This window comes from Peromyscus californicus, unplaced genomic scaffold, assembly GCF_007827085.1.
Source record: "Peromyscus californicus insignis strain IS unplaced genomic scaffold, ASM782708v3 Scaffold_14__1_contigs__length_90479793_seg_2, whole genome shotgun sequence".
Classification (NCBI taxonomy): Eukaryota; Metazoa; Chordata; class Mammalia; order Rodentia; family Cricetidae; genus Peromyscus; species Peromyscus californicus.
Genome location: NW_026294436.1, coordinates 1794025 through 1807837, shown reverse-complemented (window position 1 = coordinate 1807837; position 13813 = coordinate 1794025).

The window sequence follows — 13813 nt, the reverse complement described above, 5'->3', positions numbered from 1 at the left end:
GGAGTCTTGCAGGGTAGACAACGACAGCTGGCAGTCTGGACAGTCATCCAAAGTTCTCTTGTAAAGTTGGGACATCTGTCTTCAGCCCACAGGGCTAGACTCTTTCAGTCATTTTTTTCAGTGTCCTGTAGAATGTCTGGCAGTTTCCTCTGTAAAGCAGGAACCTGAAGGACCATTTTGCCAAGCAAAGTTCAGTGGTCACCTTTCTATGGGTCCTGCATGTCCAGTTGATCAAGCAGTCCAGGCAAGAACAGTTTCTTGCTCAAATGGCTATTTTTGTCAAGGTGAAGATAAACTCCATATGGAGTATTTTCGATGCCCATCCTCCTCTCTGAAGTAAATCAGTGCTGCCAGGAGCAGACATGTCTCACTGTCCAGAAAGTCTAAATTTTAAACATATTTTAAATGCCATATTCTGTAGGTCTTTGAAGTATTTGAAGATTACCTATCTATCCAAAATATATCTATGTATACCTAGAAGACTTAACTAACATGGCTATGAGTATGATTATCATAGGTGACTAATTATTAATCTATTTTTTAATTATCCATTACAATTTTAAATGAGCTCTACAGACATAACACCTTAAACAAGAGTAGAAATAAACACACAGTATAACAAAATTAACTTTAAGTTTGTATCAATAAACTAAAATCTATACCAATGTAAAACATTTTAAACAAGTTGTTGCTCTTTAAAATAGGTTCAGCAATTTACCCTTTTATTCTATCATATCTATATCATATCACCTTTTCTTCTTTAGAAAGAGATTGTATTTATAATCAACCTGTTTTAAATAAAAATATTGTCCCACATCAGAGGGCTCTTCTGATTTGGGACACAAGAATCTCCTAACCTTTTCCTTTAGTAATATGCCTGGGTTTAGAGAAGGAGTGAGCCAATTCCATCTCCAAAGCCAGCTTGGTATATTTGGGAATTTGGGCGTGGCTTCTCTTACTACTTCCTGCTGGAAGGGGGTCCTGTATCTTATGGGGACATAAAGAAAATTTTAGGATCATGGAGTAGTCCATGAGGGTGTATCATCTGAGCCAGTTGCCTTGAATCTGATCTGAATGTTGGATCATCTGGGCCATGGTGTCATCGGAGACCTTTCAGGGGGTCTTGGCTGGTCAAACCTGATGTATCTTAATCTGGAACAAATTCATAGCCTCTGGCTTTCTGTGGAAACAAAAGCAGAGCCTCTTTTCCAAAGCAACATATCCTTATATCGAAATTTTGAAGTCAAGGTACCTTTAAAATATACATTTTGGCATAACTCAACAGCTTTTACAATCAAATGCTTTTCTTCAGTTATGAATATCAAAGAGAACATAATTCAGATTCTCTGTGTGATAGTCATCTTTACGTGGCTTATTTTTTATATTACCTTTACTGTCTCTTTAAAGACTTTATTTTTAAAAAACTATCTATTTGGTTATATAACTGCATATATTCCTTTTTCTCTCTTTTTCAAGCCTATGTACATTTTTTTTTTTTTTTTTTTTGGTTTTTCGAGACAGGGTTTCTCTGTGTAGCTTTGCGCCTCTCCTGGAACTCACTTGGTAGCCCAGGCTGGCCTCGAACTCCCAGAGATCCGCCTGGCTCTGCCTCCCGAGTGCTGGGATTAAAGGCGTGCGCCACCACCGCCCGGCTCTATGTACATTTTTACATACTTTGTAAACAGTGCCAATTCAGTCTTAGAATGATGCAGTTTAAAGCAATAGATTCACAGTAAGACTGATTCAGATGGAATAGTTTACAAGGTATGTAAAAATGTACATAGCTTGTAAACTATTCCATCTGAATCAGTCTTACTGTGAACCTATTGCTTTAAACTGCAGCATTCTAAGACTGAATTGGCACTGTGGCTGCTGGCTCTGCCCACTTCAGCTTCCCAACATGATGGTGGTATGTTTTCCTCCAGCTCTGGGAGCGATCAACTCTCAGAATTAGTGGATCTATGCTTCTATCAAAGCAGCGTGTAACCCAGAAACCTATATTTTTTTGTTTTGTACTAGCAAAGGCTAAATCCACCAGGCAGTGTAATTTGCCACTTGTAGAGGCCTCATTCCTGCCATACTGCAGGTCGAGGCACATGCCAGGAACCCACCATAGTATCTCAAACACACAGTCTGTCGCTAACTTGAGAGAGACAACTAAGAACTGTTTTTAGCTCTGTTTTAGAATCTTTTTTAGAATCTTTTTTCTCAGGTTTTAGTTGAAAACCTGTTGGGTGCCATTTGTAGCTAACAGTTATAGTTACATATATATATATACATATATATATATATATATATATGATATCTTAGATAGAACATATTAAGTATTAGATTCAGGTTCTTCAGGATAGGATACCTTTTGGAATTATCTTTTTAACATGCCATTTACCTATGCTCTAGACTTCTCTGGATTTTAGTATGTGTTTCTTGCTTGATATTGTTCGCATTGGTTGTAGTTCCGTCTTATCTAGGTCATTATCCCTCATTATTCCTGAACAATATTTGATAGCCATTCCTTTGTTTATAGTCTTGTATTAGGTTAGAACCTTCTTATTTAGACAAAAGGGGAGATATAGTGGGTAGTCATTCCAGATTTGATCTGGAAGTTCCAACCCCTATTGAGGCTTCGGTAATGGTCACGCCTACAAGGTGGGGCCAAGAGAAGACCCTGAAGACCTGAGATCCAGATGCACTGGCTCTCTTGGTTCCTGGACCCTGGACACAGGAGGTAGACCGAGCAGAGTTCTCCAGAGAACACTGCCAGAATGCGCTATGCCTTTCCCAGACTCTGTAAACTATCCATTCATTTGTAAGTTACCCCACAAAATAAACCTTCCTTTTAACTACGTAGAGGGGCCTTAATAATTTCACCAATAGGTCAACTGATATCCCTCAGCATATCACCTCTAAGTATTCAAGTAAAAGAAAATGTTGGAAATATCCCACTTTAAATAAAAGCTAGAAATAATGACGCTTACTGTCAAAGCTGAGAACTCACTGCCTTGTACCAGTTAGGAAAGTAGTGAACTCAAAGGAAGCTTTTCTTTTGTAAAAAGTTCAAATTGTTCTTCACGGGAGCACATTAAGACAGTGAAGCATCCTCTTTGTGGATCCAGATGGTGTCTTAGTAATGTGGTCAGAGAAGCAGTGGGTGCTGGAGTAAAGGCTGAAGCAAGTAATCGTGAGAACCCAAGACAACTGTTGCAGATGGCTGCACTGCACACCAGTGTCTGTGAAACAGCCCTGTGTTTGAAAGATTCCACGTCCAGGACCTTCATGTTGAGAGTAGGAGTCAATACCTGGCTTCAAAGTTTCAGAGGACTGACTGAGTCACTCATTAAGGGCTGCTCTCTCGACTCCTCTCTTCTAAATTGAAACCCATGCTTATTTATCACTTCCAAAACTCTGGCACCATTAAGAATTATATCCAATCTATTCTGAGTGTGCTTAATGCATGGAAATGAAAGTTCTGGCGGTGGGGAGAAGCTGGGAAGATAGCATGGGATAAAGGACTTGATTAGTTTCTCTTCTTGTTGCTATGATAAAACATTCTGACAATAGCAATTTGGGAAAGAGTTTATTTTACCTTACACTTCCTACATCATAGTGAGTGTGTATATACTGCATATATTCTGCCACAGTGGCAGGAATTTGAAGGAGCAGGTCACATAGCACCCATAATCAGAAACAGAAATCAATGATAAACTGAACATGCTTCTGCTCAACTCACCTTTACTTTTACACAGCTCAAAATCCTCTGTCTATGGAATGGTGCATAGTAGTTGAATCTCACTTCAGTTAACATAATTGAGATGATCGCTCACAGACATAGCCAGGGGCCAGCTTAATCCAGACAATCCCACATTGAGAGCCCCTTTCCAGGTGAATTTACTTTGTATTTAGCTGACATTTACAATCAACCATCACACCAAGTGAGCGTGAGGACAAGAGTTCACATGCTCAGAATTTATATAAAAGTTAGGGTCCCACCTGAAATCTGAGCATTCTGTTGAGAGATAGTCAAGTCAAAGCAGCAACCTCTTCGTTCAGCTAGAGACCTGCCTCAGCAAATAGACAGTGATTGAGAAAGACTCCTTACTCCAAGCTGAATTCTGCATGCATGTTCTGGCTCATGCTGGTACTGCCACACGTATGTGCCAATACATTTATGAATATGTATGCACACAGGCAGAAACATGACAGCCAAACACACATGGAAGAAAAGGAATGCCTGAATGACATGTCTGCTTAGAACATTGATTACTGAATGTTTTAAAGACTCTTTTGAAACATACCCCCAGAAAAAAATAACCCTTTCAAAATATTTCTACTCATCAACAATGTGCCCGAAGAGCTAAGAACTATGATGTAAATGTACAATTGTATTGACGTCGTGTTTTTGTATCTTCTAATACAATATCCATTTTTCAGCCTGTAATTTTGATTCTCAGTTTTAGTATTTAAGATGTATATTTAGTGACCCTACAGCTGCCAGGCTTAGTGATTTATAGAAATATGATGTGCTGTGGGATGGTCTGTATGTCAAATTGCTCTGATTAGTCAATAAATAAAACACTGATTGGCCAGTGGCTAGGCAGGAAGTATAGGTGGGACTAGCAGAGAGGAGAAAAGAAAGAACAGGAAGGCGGAGAGAAACTGCCAGCTGCCACCAAGACAAGCAGCATGTGAAGATGCCAGTAAGCCACAAGGCACGTGGCAAGGTATAGATTTATGGAAATGGATTAATTTAAGATATAAGAACAGTTAGCAAGAAGCCTGCCATGGCCATCAGTTTATAAGCAATATAAGTCTCTGGGTTTACTTGGTTGGGTCTGAGCAGCTGTGGGAATGGAGGGTGACAAAGATTTGTCCTGACTGTGGGCAAGGCAGGAAAACTCTAGTTACAATGATGAACCTGGACAAAGTGAGTAGAAAGCCTACTTGAAATATTTCACTATCCTAGATGCCATTAGAAAAGATTGTGCCTCACAACAGATAGTAAAAATATCAAAGTTAATAGTAGTATGGGGCTAGGGAGACAGCTAAGTCAATAATGTGCCTGCTGAGCAACTGTGAGGGCCCAATTTCCTAACCCAGAATCCACATAAACAGCCAGGCATAGTGGTGCATTCTTCTAATCCAAATGCTGGGAAGACAAAAGAAAGCAGATCTGTGGGGCTTAATTGCAAGGCAGCCTAGCAAGACCAGCAGGCTCTCAGTGAGAGACCCTGTCTCCCAGAACAAAGTAGAAAGGATCTGAGAATTACTCAGAAGGCACAAATGGAGGATTTTTGTGAGTTTGAAGCTAGTCTGGTACTATATAGCAAATTCCAGGCCAGTAAAATTTACACAGTGGGCCCCTGTCTCAAAAGAAGTGGGAGGGGGCTTAAAAAAGAATGTGGAAGATAATCATAGGTGATCTGAAGATTCAAGACTTCTGTGCAGGAAGTAATGACACATGTACTGGAAATATCAAGACAATGTAAGAGTGGAACTGTACAATTTTATCACAAACATTTTTTTTTTTTTACTTTCTTCCTTCATCCCCCCAACCCCTTTACAGTGTTTGCTCAGTATAGATGTATCTGCCATTTTACTTTCAGTCACTCCATGTGCCTGAAACTGGGCTGAGGTATGGGCAGGTAGATGCAGGTCAGACCAGGAAGTGCCCAGATGCCTTCTGTCAGCTTCTGTCACACACATAGCCTATTGGCAGAGGTACTCAAGTATGAGACAACAGGAAGCCAAGTTCTCTTCTCACCCAGTCCTGGCCTGCAGCAAAGACATTCTCAGGGCTGACACTCTGAGGTCCCTGCCCTACCTGACCAGTTTCTGTCTCCTGTTCTCATCACTGGGGCATCCACACAGGCACCATAATGCTTCCTTGCCACAAAATAAATTACATATATATGTAAATATTCTCTGTCTGTGAATTGGAAAGAGGACTCATACAGGAAGACTGATTATTAGTGTTCTTGCAGAGAAATATAATTCAGTTCCAAGCAACCACATTGGGAGACTCACAGCCTTTCATATTTCCAGCTCCAGGGCGTCCACGTCCACTTGGGGATTCCATGGGCACTTGGGGACTCAAGTGCAAAACACATACAGACATATATTATTTACATCATTAAAAATGAAATATACAATATAATTTAAGGTAAAAATATTTACTATTAAAAATAAATGTTATCTTGAGTTTCTACACCGAGAGATGTGTATATTACTTGTATAATACTTGCGAATATCACTGAATAATTTCTGTGTTGCTGCTTTTGACAATGTTCTCAAAAAATACATTCTACAAATTAAGACATTCTGTTTCATTATACAATGTCCCTTCTATAGAACAGATAAATAAATAAATAAATAAATAAATAAATAAATACAAAAATCCACATTCCTTTCGCATAATACATGCAAAGTTAACAATTGTTAATGGGTTCATTGAATTACTAGAACCAAGATTGAGAAACAAAGGTTCTGCATACTAGCACCTGTTTTTCACCATACTTTCATTTGAATTTTATTTCTAAATTTGAAATTTTCCATTTGTATATTTTCCTCCTTTTTCCTTCTCATTTTTCTCTTTTCTCTCTCAATTTTAAAAAATTTTCCTCACATAATTTCTTCCCCACTGATACTCATTGAAAGAAGTCTAATTTTGCAAATCATTTTTCTTCCCTTCCCCTATTTATTCATGGAAAAACATTATGTCCCAGACTCTTACTTCATAAACCTGAAAGACTAAGTTAAGTTCTTCATGTCTTTATTAAAGACTTTAGGAAAGGAGATTTTAATATATGGTTGCTTCATTTCAACTACTTCTCAAGTCCCCATAACAGTCTGCAAATCATTGTCAGTTGCTGCTTCATCCTCAAACATTGAGAGGAGAGTTTCAGCAAGACAGTTTCTGTAGCTGTATGCTTGATTAAGAACACCTTTAAATAATCTCTTCATCCATTTCTGCTCCAAAACAACCCAGAACAGAGCACTTCATGGACATAAATGGTTAACCACCTTTCCTTTATATTTTTATTACATGTGCTATTTTGTGTGTAGAGAGGTACACGTATAACAGCATAGATATGGAGGATAAAGGATAACCTGCAGGAGTCAGCTCAAAACCCACTCCAGTAGTCCCTGTTGAGGCACCAGATGTTGATGAGTCCTAATGGCTCCTTCACTGGAGGGGGTGAACAGGTATAACCACTTCTGATCTCAAATTGTACTATAGAGCCATAGTAATAAAAACATACAGTATTAGCAGGAAAGCAGACAAATTGATCAATGAGATTGAATTGAAAACCCAGACATAAACACATTTATGGTCACCCTTTCTTTTTATAAAGAAGCCAGAAATACTACTCTAAAAAAGACAGCATCTTCAACAAATGGTGCTGGTCAAACTGGATGGCTGTTGGTAGAGGAATGCAAATAGATCCATACGTATCACCCTGCACAAAACAAATAAATGAGAGACTTAAAGTTGCAGATTTATCTCAGTGGTAGAGTATTTGCTTGGCCACTCCTTTGTGTTGATTTTGATTCTGAGCATCAGAGAGAGAGAGAGAGAGAGAGAGAGAGAGAGAGAGAGAGAGAGGCCTAATCTTTAGTGTTTCTTTTCTATTAGCTTGCAATAATAAAAGTTGAATTATTAAACACCAAAAAACAAAATTGCATCCTAGAATATTTTCCCTAATATCCTAAAATTCAAAAAATTCCTTTTTGTGATGAAGGATAAGAGTTGGGAGAAAGAACTTGTCCTCTACAGTAGGGTTGAAAAAAAAAAACAAACAGGTTCATTTAGTTGACTCCAAAGTGAACAGTAGCCATGAAAGTTACAGAGAAAACTGGAACAGAGCAGGATGAATAGAGGCAAGGTGTAGGGTAGGGGTAGGCTGGGTGATGCTATGATTCTATTTCAGAAAAGCCCTCTAGTGGTGAGTGTGAGCAACTTCACATGCAATTTTCTAATGAGCCATTCCTGCCATGCAAATGATGGCAATCCTGATTGGTCAGTGTTTGTTCTTGGGTGGTTAAAGTGAGCTGCTATGCATAGCATTATGTAATGTGAATTACATGAGAATGAGGGCAGCTCTGTAACATTGAATTACAGTCAGTTCTGTTAGCACCCTTTCTCTGCTTTCACACTGTTTGAGTAGAATTGAGCTGTGATTTTTCTAATTTGGGACATACTATCTGGTCTAGGCTTGAACTGGGCATCCATTCCCTTTCTAGTATCTCAATTCTGCCTTCTTTCAACATTTTTTAATTTCAGAATTAATCTATTAGGATCTTATTTTTTAATTCTGTCTCTATGACCCATTTTTCTGGCAGTCTTACATAAATACATTAGAATAAATGTCCAACCTTGGCTTTGAAGACTCTGACATGGGGCTCTCCACCTAGGACAAAATTCCAGTAAGGTAATAGATAAAAAAAAAAAAAAAAAAAAACTAAAAGGGTTCATTGTGGAATAATATACTCAAAACACCTGGTAAGAATGGCATTTTTTCTATGAACTGATAATTTGACAATAAAATAACATGCCATCTCCTCAATTAAATTACCTTGAATGAGTGTTAACATGTTTGTAAATATTTTACATTTACAAACTAGATAATTTTTATCAGAGTGCTAGAGTTAAATGCCCCACCCCTTCCAAAATGTCTCTATCATCAATTGCCCAGCAGCTCTAAAAACCAGGGCCAGTAACCTGCCTTCAGTAGGCCAATTGAATGACCAAGTAACAGTGGACAGCAGAAGAAGAGTTACTCAATGTGGTCAAACACAAAAGGAAACAAAGAACTGTAGGGGCACCATCCCAGCAGCCAAGCTCATATTTGTGGTTTAACATGGGGTTTGGGTTTAAAACTAGGGCAAGAAATGTGCATAGCTGAACAGTCCTGGTCAGAGTGCGATTGACCCTTCACTGACTTGTCATTTCCCAGGCTCCATTCTGTCCTGCAAGGTGGTCAAGCAAGTTGTCAGATGTACAGCCTTCTTTTCCAGGAGACAAGTCCCCCATCAGGCTGGAAAAAGGCTTCTGTGTTTTCTTCCTTGGGATTCATTATTTGGCGTCCAACAGCCAAAGAGAGAGGCAGCAGTATCTCTTGGACATCTTCACACCCATAGGGTGGCTCCTGTATCCCTACTTGTGTATCTTATTTTCTTCTACACACGAATCTTTTTTCTTTAATCCTCATGCATCAGCATACATTAAAATATCTTTAATGAAATCAGCAATTTTGCTTCATCCTAAACTGCTTCCTCAGAAATTATTTTTAGTAAGAAAGTCAGGAACTCCAGTTTGGTCTGAGTTAAGATCTCCAAAACCACCAGGGACTCCAGGCTTCTGATGGTGGCAATTTCATGCTGTTTCCCTGTCCCTTAACACTGATAATTGGATAACTTAAAATGTAAGTTGATATAATTACAGACAAAGTAAGGAGAGAATAGTTTAATTAAGGGCTATGGCCCTGTGTCCCAGGTTCAGTTCCCATCACTCAAGCTCACAACAGCCGGTAGCTCCAACTCAGCAAGATCTGACTCACTTTTCTGGCCTCCATGGGCACCTGCAGAAACAGAAGAATAATTAAAGAAATGAGAAAAAAATGAACTTTTTTTTGGAGTAACAGAGAAGGAGGCAGAGCCTGTCAATGGTCTGAGATAAAGGAAAATTAGGATGTTTCCATGTGACGTGAGAGGTGGGAGAGACAAACGGGGAAAGAGAGAGAAAATACACAAATGTAAATACCTTTGAGGGTTTCATAAGGGACAGACACTGTCATGTCTGATATTAGGTTCATCTGAGAGCTTTTCTATTAAAAATGTACCAAGGAAACATTTCATATCAATACCTCTTTGTTTAATGTGGCAAGTTGAGTTCATAGCTACTTTTCTTGCTGCAGTAACCAAATGCCCAACAAAAGCAACGTAAGGAACTAAGGTATATTCCGTCTCACAGTTCAGAGAGAAAGAGTCCAGTAAGGCAGAAGCTTGAGGCAGCTGCTCACATTGCAAATGAAGTCAGGAAGCAGAGAGCTATCTCTGCTCGCTGTCTCCATGTACAGAGTTTACAACCCACAGCATGGTCCCACCAGCATTGATCTTGGACCTATGCCAGTTAACAATGTACAAAATTCCTCACAGACATAAACAGAGGTATGTTTCCATGGTAACTGTACTTCTAGACAAACTGAAAACAGAGATCAACCATCATGCAAGGTTGTCTACTTCTGACCAGCCTGATCATCCTTTCTTCCTTATAGCTGCTCAGGTTCCCTGGCTGTTGAGCTGGGCTGATCAGTTATGACACATATAAATCCAACTTCTGGACAGAATTTACATTTTTAGTTTTGGTTCAAGGTACCCATACACCACTGGCTTTTTTCTAAGGGCAGTCAAAAGATGATTGAATGGAGTGAGGGTTATAACAAAGTACAATAAAGAGTATATAGTGGGTGTGATAAGGAAGAGCAAAACAAAACAAACAAAAGACCCACAGTTATCTTTCGTAGTTACTCAGGCAGAAACTTCAAAATCAGGGACTGATGAGATGGAGTATATGAGGTGTACCCCCTCTTGGATCCTGCAGACAGTTCATATCCATGTGTGGAAATTTCTTTCCCTGGTCTGTGTATTTGAAGAGAATCAGAGAAAGGTCACTGTTGCCACCTTTATTTTTTATTGTTTGCGTGTTTGATATTGAATGCCTGTGTGTATAGGTTCATGTTCACATGAGCACATGTGCATCTGAAGAACAGATGTCAACCTTGGATTTCTTTCTCAGTCACTGTCCATCTTGATTATGAGACAGTATCTTCCACCAGCCTAGAACTCACAACTTATCAAGAATCACTGGCCAACAAGCCCCAAGGATCCTCATGTCTCTGCTGGGACTACAGAAAGACCATACCCTGCTTTTTATACCCCAACCTATCTTCAAATCCTGTGGCATGGGCTGTGGATTTCAATGTATATATTTTAGGGTAATATCCAGTGTACAAGATACAATCAAATGAAGAAATATGAAGAAAATTTTGAATTTGCAAGCATTATTTAACTGTGGAGTTCAGGTGACTTTGTTACTACTATATCAGTGTAAAATCACATGACTTGACACTTGTCGTATTTTTCCTTGATATGTATGAAATTCAATAGTAAGTGAATATTGCTTGGATTCTAATGGCTCCCTTGGCATGAGGGGGTGAGAAGGCACGGCATCAATGACACAGACACCAAGAGTCCGTTCAAAGCAAATAATGAACTCATTTATTCAATAACAGGGAAGGCCTAATGTATCCTCCTCCCAGCACCCAGTCTGTGTGGTTGTCCCTCATTGGCTGGGTGTGATCAGGAACTCTGACAGCTCCTGTTGCTAGGCCCTCAGGCAGACTCCAGGTCGGCTCTTAAGGAGTATGTTATGTGCATGCCTTGGCTACTAGTCTGAGCCAATTTCCTTGATCCTATGGGCTTGTCCTACTACAGGTGAATTTATACTGGTGAGCAACTGATTGCCAAAACTTCCTTATTATGCATTACTGAATCATTATGCTCACTAAAAGCTAACCTATCCTGTGCACACTTCTTGGGCTTGGCAAATACTTTCTCATTTTTATAATTAATTCTCTGTTAGTGTATGCACATATGTGTATATATTCATATGCACATGTGTGTATGCATAAAGATGCAGCATCCAATGTTTGCTGTCTTCCTCAATTGCTCTCCATTTTATTTTTTTGAGACAGGATCTCTCATTGGGATTTGGAGCCCAGAAACAATCTGGAAATTCTGCCAATTACCATGTATGACCCTCCTGTTCCTTCTCCAGTGTATAATCAAGGGCATGCACCACAGTGCAATGAGAAATAAGTGTAATTCAAGAACAGTTTTTAGCTGCTGATGAATCTAAATAAATAATTCACTTTATATGCTAAGTTATAAGTATTGTACACTATTTTAGTATCATTTATATTGCTATGATAAATGATGCTTGTGGTGGTATTGTGTTCCCCAAAATACTGTGCAAGCTAATAAACTTATCTGGGGTCAGAGAAGAGAACAGCCACAATATTAAACACAGAGGATAGGCAATGGTAGCACACACTTTTAATCCTAGCATTCCAGAGGCAGAAATCCCTCTAGATCTCTGTGATCTAGAGATCATTGGAAGTTCAAGGCCACATTGGAAACAGCCAGGCATGGTGACACACGCCTTTAATCCCAAGAAGTGAGTCTTTAATCCCAGGGAGTGATGGTAGAAGGCAAAAAGATATATAAGGCATGAAGACCAGAAACTAGAAGCATTTGGCTGGTTAAGCATTCAGGCTTTTGAGTAGCACAGTTCCGCTGAGAGGCATCTGGTCTAAGGAAACAGGATCAGCTGAGGAACTGGCAAGGTGAGGTAGCTGTGACTTGTTCTGCTTCTCTGATCTTCCAGCATTCACCCCAATACCTGGCTTCAGGTTTGATCTTATTAATAAGACCTTCTAAGATTCGTGCTACAGATGCTGGCAAAATGCAACTTAGGGAAGAAAGGTTTACTCAGTGTCAATTCCAAGTTACAGTCCATTATTTGGGGGAGGTCAAGGCAGAACATTGGGACACCTAGTTATATCATACTTGTAATCAAGACCAGAGATAAATTAATGCATAATGTTTAGCATTCAGATACCTTTCTCCTCTTTTATATAGTTTAGAACCCAACCCTAGGGAATTGTACTGCCAACAGTGGGCTGGATCTTCCCACATCAATCAATTTGATCAAGACAATCACCCATGCATGCCCATAATATAACATGAGCTAGACAATCTCTCACTGAGACTCTTCCTGGGTGATTTTAGATTATAGATTAATTTCTATAAATTACTTCAATCTCCTCAAATATTTCTACATATGCTATAATGTTATCTAAACCTAATCTTAAACAAATGGCCCTCAAGAAATTATCTACTACCTGTTAATTAAATAGTGTTAATGTAAAAGCTTTGTGAAGCAACTTGTTTTGGCTATTATGACTGTAGCAGAGAACACCACTGAACAAGATTCTTGTTCGCTCCCCACTTAGATTAAATTGGAATAGAGATATCACTTGATACTTCATGTGTATAACTGCAGAAGGCTTTTCCATTGGCATCTGGATATTTCATGTGTTTATATTGAAGTTTAGAAATATTTTAAACATGCTCCTCTCAGGATGCTGGATTTGTGATTTTTTTCTTAAATCTTCCCCAGGTTCAGTCAGCAATTTTATATAGTATCTGTATCAGCTACTTGTCCTATTTCTGTTACAAAATGTCCAACAAAGTCAATTGAAGGAAGGGACTTTTGCATCACAGTTTGAGACCATAGTCCATCATGATAGGGAAGGCATAGCAGGAGAAATATGAGGCAGCTGGTCACATTGCATTTTCAATTAGGAAGCAGAGAGATGAATGCTGGTGCTGAGTTTATGCTCTGTTTTCCTCTTTATCCAGTCTTGGGTCCCAGGCCAAGGAATGGTTCTGTTTATATTCAAGCTGGTCTCCACGGCTCAACTAAAGTAATCTGGAAAATCCCTAACAGAAATGCCCAGAAATTTGTCTTCTGGGTGAGTCTGGATCCTATCAAGTTGACAATCAAGGCTAACCACCACACTATGCATTCTATACATACAAAATGCTTCTCTGTTTCACACTCTAATGGACTGGAACACTAGCTCTTCTGTCCTATCTCAGCAATGGTCTGAACCTCTGTGTCATTCCAAGTCTATTATGCTGACATTGTGACCCAACATGATGGAATCACAGAGTGGAGTGTTTGGGAAGT